The 7,266-nt window shown below is 40.4% G+C and overlaps 1 pseudogene; it reads left to right on the plus strand.

Annotated features, from left to right (window-relative positions):
- The first annotated feature begins 1,825 nt into the window (after nt 1-1,825).
- Nucleotides 1,826-3,232, plus strand: LOC134385898 (tripartite motif-containing protein 75-like; annotated as a pseudogene).
- Nucleotides 3,233-7,266: the final 4,034 nt, after the last annotated feature.

Raw genomic sequence — 7,266 nt, forward strand, 5'->3', positions numbered from 1 at the left:
CACTGCACTCTCCCAAGTGAGCCACGGGCCGGCCCTAAAGACTTCAATTTTTGATGGATATTTCTTTAAAAAAGTTTTCTACTTTGCCTGTCTACAGCGTTTGATATATCTACCTCCTTAACCTCATAACAGGGAATTACCAATTTTTTTCAATCTTACTAATACAATATTTTCAGTATTTACTATTAATATGGCATTATCTATTGTAAACAAAGAATACCTACGAGATGAGAAAGGCTGGCCACTTTGCTTTGTTGGCTAGAGGGCCAACTTGTAACACCGAGGCCAAGGGTTCAGATCCCCCCCGTCAGCTACCAAAGACAAAACAAGTTATGGAAAGATGTAGAACTTTACTAATGATCTAAGAATTACAAATTTAAAAAATAAATTGTTTTTAGAGATAATGACATTTTAATAATAAATACTGAAAATATTTTTCTGAGTTTTTGGTTTTTTCTGAGTTTTATTTATATTCAATTTGTATGTTTTAAATGTTTTCTTTTTTTTGGTTTTATATGGGGTTTTTTTTGTTTGTTTGTTTGTTTTTTTAAAAAGATGACCGGTAAGGGGATCTTAACCCTTGACTTGGTGTTGTCAACACCACGCTCACCCAGTGAGCTAACCGGCCATCCCTATATGGGATCCGAACCCGTGGCCTTAGTGTTATCAGCACCGCACTCACCTGAGTGAGCCACGGCCCGGCCCCATGTTTTATGTTTTTAATATTATCTCCTGGGCTTCATTTCACAAAGTAGGCTTTCTGCAATCTATTCAGCTGTAGAGAAACAAAGATCTAAAAAAAAAAAGCAAACCGAATTTGGTAAATGTGAATTTTCAGAGATTAAAAATACCTTATTATAACTAAAAAAAAAAAAAAAGAAAGAAATAAAGAAAAGAAAGAAACATATTTTAAGCCCTAAAAGTGATGCGGGCTTTCCTTAAACTCTCTTCTATATTTTAACAAGACAAAAGTTTATGGTGAGATCATTATATTTTACCTAATTCCAAAAGTTTGGGATGTAAAGTAAATTTTTCGAAGTTACAAAGATAACTAACAAAGATTGTATTTTTTTTTTTCTTTTTGAAAGCCTACAGCACCAGTATTGCCAGGGGGTCTCCCCTGGAGAGTACTAACCAGGCCTGACCCTGCTTCCCTTTCAAAGTCAGACATTCAGATGCGTTCAGGGTGATATGGTGGTAGACCGAGGCTGTACTCCAATTTGGCTGTGGTCTGTCTGCTTCAGAGCCCCAGTTAGGGTGACTGGTAAGTGGATGAAATGTGGGGATTGTGGTGCCGAGTCGGTGGAGTCGCTAGGGCACAATAGTAAAGGCACGGGAATGAAAGACTGGGGATGGGGCGGAAAATCTGTGTTTGACTAGTATAAGGCAGTAGGTAGGACCACCTGAAATAAACTCAAGATGGTTTTTTGGTTTGGGTTTTTGGTTTTTTTAAGAACGTGATATCTTCTCACCCACAGCAATTAATGATCTGAGGCAATGGCTGTTTTCCTGAGAACTACTTAGCTTGGCTTCTTTTTCTCTGAGCTGCCAAAGGCTGGAAGAGTAGTTGACTGGCTAAGCTGTGACTGGCTGCAGGCCATGAGTGGGACTCCTTTTAGCAGCTGGAAATAAAGGGTCTGAAGACTCCAAGGACTTCAAGTCCTGCCTCAAATGTGAGAAACCAGTGGGACTGTAGTGAGACCATCAGCTGTCTCCAGAAAGGACTGTGAGAGCTGAGGGTGCACCTGCTTCTCACCAGAGAGTACCTGCAGAGCCAACCTCCTGAAGAAAGCCCACTTCAGTCCAGACCTTCATTCACAGCCTGATGGCGGTGGCAGCAGCCCTGTCAGGACTCCAGGCAGAAGCCAAGTGCCCCATCTGTCTCGATTACCTAAGAGACCCCGTCACCATGGATTGTGGGCACAACTTCTGTCGCTCCTGCATCAAACAGTCCTGGGAAAATCTAGAGGACAGATTCCCTTGCCCTGTCTGTCGTCACCAATGCCAAGAGGGGACCTTCAGGAGCAACACCCAGCTGGGAAGGATGATTGACATTGCCAGGCTACTCCACATCACCCGGAGCAAGAAGAAGAGGAAGGAAGATTTGTCCTTGTGCGAGAAGCACAACCAGGTCCTGACCCTTTTCTGTGAGGAGGACCTAGAGGTGTTGTGATACCTGTGCACTCAGCCCCCTGACCACCAGGGCCACCACGTGAGACCCGTAGAGGAGGCCGCCTCTCATCACAGGATGAAGCTCAATGGCTACATGGAGCCTCTGAAGAAGCAAGTGGCGGACGTTCAAAAATTAATAAGCATTCAAAGCACAAAACCCTTGGACCTGAGAGAGGAGGTGGAAAACCATAGGTGGGAATTGTCCTCTGAATTTGAGCACCTGAACCAGTTTCTAGAACGTGAGCAACAGGCTGTTCTCTCAAGGTTAGCTGAGGAAGAGAAGGACATTCAACAGAAACTCAGTGAAAACATAACAGCATTTTCAAACTACGTTTCTACACTCAGTAGTCTGTTAAGTAAGGTAATGGAGCTCAGCATGCAGTCTGAAGTGGAATTGCTATCACACATTAAAACTTTCTACAACTCTGACCATGGGATTAGCCCATCAGTCTTTTCAATTCATTTAAGGAGAGAAAGCTGCAGTTTTCCTCCCCAGTATTCTGCTCTGCAGAGAATTATAAAGAAATTTAAAGTAGATATAATTCTAGACCCTGAAACAGCACACCCTAACCTGGTTGTCTCTGAGGATAAAAAATGTGTGAGATTTACAAAGAGAAAACAAAACGTTCCTGATTTTCCTAAAAGATTTACAGTCAACCCAGTTGTCCTCGGTTTTCCATATTTTCATTCCGGCAGGCATTTCTGGGAAGTAGAGGTGGGAGACAAGTCTGAGTGGGCTATTGGCGTTTGCAAAGATTCTCTTCCTGCAAAGGCGAGGAGACCACCATCAGCCCAGCAGGGATGCTGGAGGCTTCAGCTGCAGGATGATGGCTATGATGCACCAGGAGCTGTTCCAAACCCTCCACTGTTGGAAGTGAAAGCCAGAGGCGTCGGCATTTTCCTGGACTGTGAGTTGAGTGAGATCTCATTCTATGACATGACTGATAAATCTCTCATCTGTACTTTCTCTCTCACCGTTACTGGACCTCTTCGACCTTATTTCCATATCGGACCTAATTCACAACCTCTCCGAATCTGTACAGGAACCGACTGTGAATGAAATCCCCTTGATAGACGAAACCGTTTTACTTTTTTTTTTTAATGGAAAGTGTGTAGGCTATAGTATTAATACACCTTTGAATCTAATTCCTAACTTTTTCTTTCATAGTTTCACCTCTTCCAAGAAGAAACTTTCATTTTGTTTCAGCAACTATAGAAAACAGTGCTAGTAATGTCTTTTCCGCAGGGATTACGTGGATGGACCTTGGCACATTACTAGATATGAGGGTGATTGTTTCAGTTTGTCAGAAAGTGCAGATAGAGTTTCCAAAACAGAACTGGGCTGGCCGGTTGGTCAGCTGGTTAGAGCATGGTGCTGATAACATCAAGGTCCAGGGTTCTTTCCCTGTACTGGCCAGCCGCCAAAAAAAAAAAAAGAAAAAAACCAAAAAACGGAACTGGGTATCTTTGTCTCATCTCTATAGAGGTTGAATTGTGCTGTCCCTAACATGACATGTACAAAATTGTCTACTAGGCACGGAGCAGGTTGTAACCCTTAGTTATATATACCACAGGGCTCAATTGAAAGTGGAGGGGGTACTATAATGAAAGGATAAGCATTTTTAGCTTTTAACGTATCAGGCATTGACAATTTTTTTCTGTTATGCCCAGAAGCCACCTACTGGCAGCACAGTTATTTTTTGGCATGGTAAACTTGTTATGACATTGAAGAGAACTGGAAAGTCTTAATAGACATCACAGATACCATGTCAGAGAATAAAAGATAAATCACTAGGCAGTAAAAATTGTATGGGCATGATGGTGTTTTTATTCAGAATTTTCTTTTCTTTCTTTTTTTTTGGGGGGGGGCGTGGTGGCTGGCCTGTATGGGGATCCAAACCCTTGACTTTGGTGTATCAACACCACATTCTACCAAGTGAGCTAACTGGCCAGCCCCAGAATTTTCTTAACAAATATAGCTAACATTTATTGAGCCCTACGTAGATCCCTATGTGGTAGGAGTTGCAGTTTTCATAACAACTATGAGATGTAGATAGTAGGCCATTAAAAAAATTGAATGTAAAATTAAGAAAATAATTTTAGGCAAAGTACCTTTGTTGAGATGACAGCAAGTAGACTAACTAGAGGACAGGGGATGCCTTCAATTACTGATAAACCAGCACTATTAAATGGTTTGTCAATGTAATGCTTTATATGTAGATGAGAAGTAATGAGGTGTTATTTTTCCCTCTGATTAAAAAAAGGAGACAACCACACAGGTACATGTTTAAACTCTGGGATGCTTCACTAAATTAACCAGAAGGATCTGGGTTTATACCTAGGTTATGCTAATTTCTGGTGGTGATCTTCAACTCACTTGCAAAATGGAGATAATACTTATTTTGCAAGAAAGTTACAAAGATGAAATCATATTTGTATGTGTGTATACACCAAAGTTAACTTTTGCATCTGTTCCTACTTTAAACAAAACTATGTACCTTTGCCTTTTTTCTGTCTTGTTTATGTTGACATGTTGACAATATTTTCCCTTGTTTTTCTTCCCCAACCTCCAATTTTTCTTTTTTGGCGGCTTGCTAGTGTGGGGATCTGAACCCTTGACCTTGCTGTTAGAACCACACTCTCCCAAGTGAGCTAACCAACCTGCCAGCCTGTCTTTATATTTTTGAAGAAAAGTCTTTTTTGGGTGCCTGATGTGAACGACTTAGAAAGACATTTCTGACTCAGTAAGGGAAAATGTAAATATGGCAGGGTATTAGGTGCTATCAGGGAACTGTTAATTCTGTCACGTGTGATAATTATGACTCAGGAAATGCTTTATTATTTTTTTTTCTTATACTGAGATGGATACAGCAAATTATTCTTAGCGATTCATAGTAAAATACAAAGGGGTAAAATTGTATTTCTATTAACTGTCCATTAGCATTGTGTGCAAATTGGATCTCACTTGAGCATCTATCAAGTGGGCTCTGTATTAGCTCTATATACACACACAGTGTAGCTCTATATACACACACAGTGTACTTCATGGAAAGATTAGTATTGTCTTTTACTTCCATTTTCCACCAACTTTTTGAAGTACCCACATTTGTGTATGTGTGTATAGTACAAGGAAAAATGTGCCTCTTGTGTAATGCCTACTTTTAATATATGAATTATGTTATCAATTTTTCAGAATTACATTTAGCTTTCCGTCTGTTTACAATAGGACAACTGTTCAGTGGTTATACTAGTAATACAACATACTTACTAAAAATCAAATAATAGCTGTATAAAAAAATTATTAGTGTAACCCTCTCCTGTACTCACCCCATCCATACACACATACACACACATTTCTTCATTTTTTTGTTTTTATTTATTCTTTATTTCACAGTGGTTTCTTGGCATGCATAAAGTAGACACTTACAGTGCTTTTAATATGAACTAATCTGTGATAAGAGCAATTTAGAAATATAGGAAGAAAACATCATAAAAAACATGAAAGCCGGGCCGGCCTGTGGCTCACTCGGGAGAGTGCGGTGCTGATAACACCAAGGCCACGGGTTCGGATCCCATATACGGATGGCCAGTTCGCTCACTGGCTGAGTGTGGTGCTGACAACACCAAGTCAAGGGTTAAGATCCCCTTACCGGTCATCTTTAAAAAAAAAAAAAAAAAAAAAAAAACATGAAAGCCCATTAAGGATCTGGGACCTTAAAAAGAATAGGAAGCCTGAGGGTCTTGAAGCAGGGAGCTCTGTCTCATCGGCTGCATCCCTCCAATTCAGATTAGTGGTCTGAGCTGGAGATATAAATTTAGAAGTCACCAGTAAATACATAGAAATTGAAGCACTGGGAGAAGATAAAACCTACAGAAAGAATATGAGTGAGAACCGCACTAGTCAGGATTGGCTGAGACGCCTCTGAAAAGACTAAGCAGTGACTGGCCAGGTGGGAGGAAAGCCCATCCGGTGTGGTGGTGAAGCCAGAGTGTTTTTAAACAGACTAGGGTCTGCTCCACCTCAAACTGCTGAGAAGTCCACTGAGGCAAAGTGGAGCTGTGTCCCTTAAATTTAGGGGACGTGCAAGTCTGGGGTGGCTTTTGAAAGAGCAGATCTGGCTAAGGGTCCACAGGGAGTGTAGAAATCTCTTAAGAAGTTTGGCTTTAAAGTGAAGGAGAAAGGGCAGAAGTTGTACAGTCAGGTTTTTATGATTCTTAAACAACTGGTAGATGGTAATAGGAAGGATACAGTAGAGAGAAGAGGGGTTAACGTGTACCCTAAGACAGCAGTTCTCAAAGTGGTCTGAGGACTCAGGAAATCACTGAAGTCAAAACTACTTTCATGATAACAGCGAGACATTACTTGCAAGTTAATACGTAATGGCTTATTATTTTTTAAGTGACATAGAATTTTTATCAGTTTTAATTCCTTTTTTAAAAATTTTTTTAGCAGCTCCCTAGTACATGGATCTGCACCCTTGACCTTGGTGTTATCAGCACTGTGCTCTAACCAACCGAACTAACCAGCCAGCCCTCAGTTTTAGTTTCTAATAGCAACTATCAATAAAGATTACCCCCATAAACAAAAGCTTTTGGGGTCCTCAGTAATTTTTAACGGTGTGAAGAGGTACTGACATTAAAAAGTGAGAACCACTGTGGTAAAGTTCCAGAAGGAAAGTGATGGAATACAGACTACAAGAGGAATGTTTGGCTTTCACCTGCAGAGAGGTAATTCTTGGAACAGATCTTATCAATTCATTGTAGGAGGCTGAGGGATTTCCCGTCTGATGACCTCTATTTCTTTTTTTTTATCGTAATACATATTCAGCTGAAATGTTTATTTCTTGGCAAAAGTTACTACAAAACATTAAAAATTTTGTAGGTTCTGGTTTCTTTTGGGGGGCAGTGCTGGCCAATATGGTGATCTGAACCTTTGACTCTTGTGTTACAAGGCTGCACTCTGGTTTCAAGTCCCGTTTAGAAAGTCATTTCCTATACGAAGAGTGTAAAAATGGTTCCCAATATTATCTTTGCACTTTTTTGAAATAAAACTATATAATGAATACATGCTCCTAAAATAAAAAATCAAAACTC

This window comes from Cynocephalus volans, chromosome 9 (assembly GCF_027409185.1).
Source record: "Cynocephalus volans isolate mCynVol1 chromosome 9, mCynVol1.pri, whole genome shotgun sequence".
Lineage (NCBI taxonomy): Eukaryota > Metazoa > Chordata > Mammalia > Dermoptera > Cynocephalidae > Cynocephalus > Cynocephalus volans.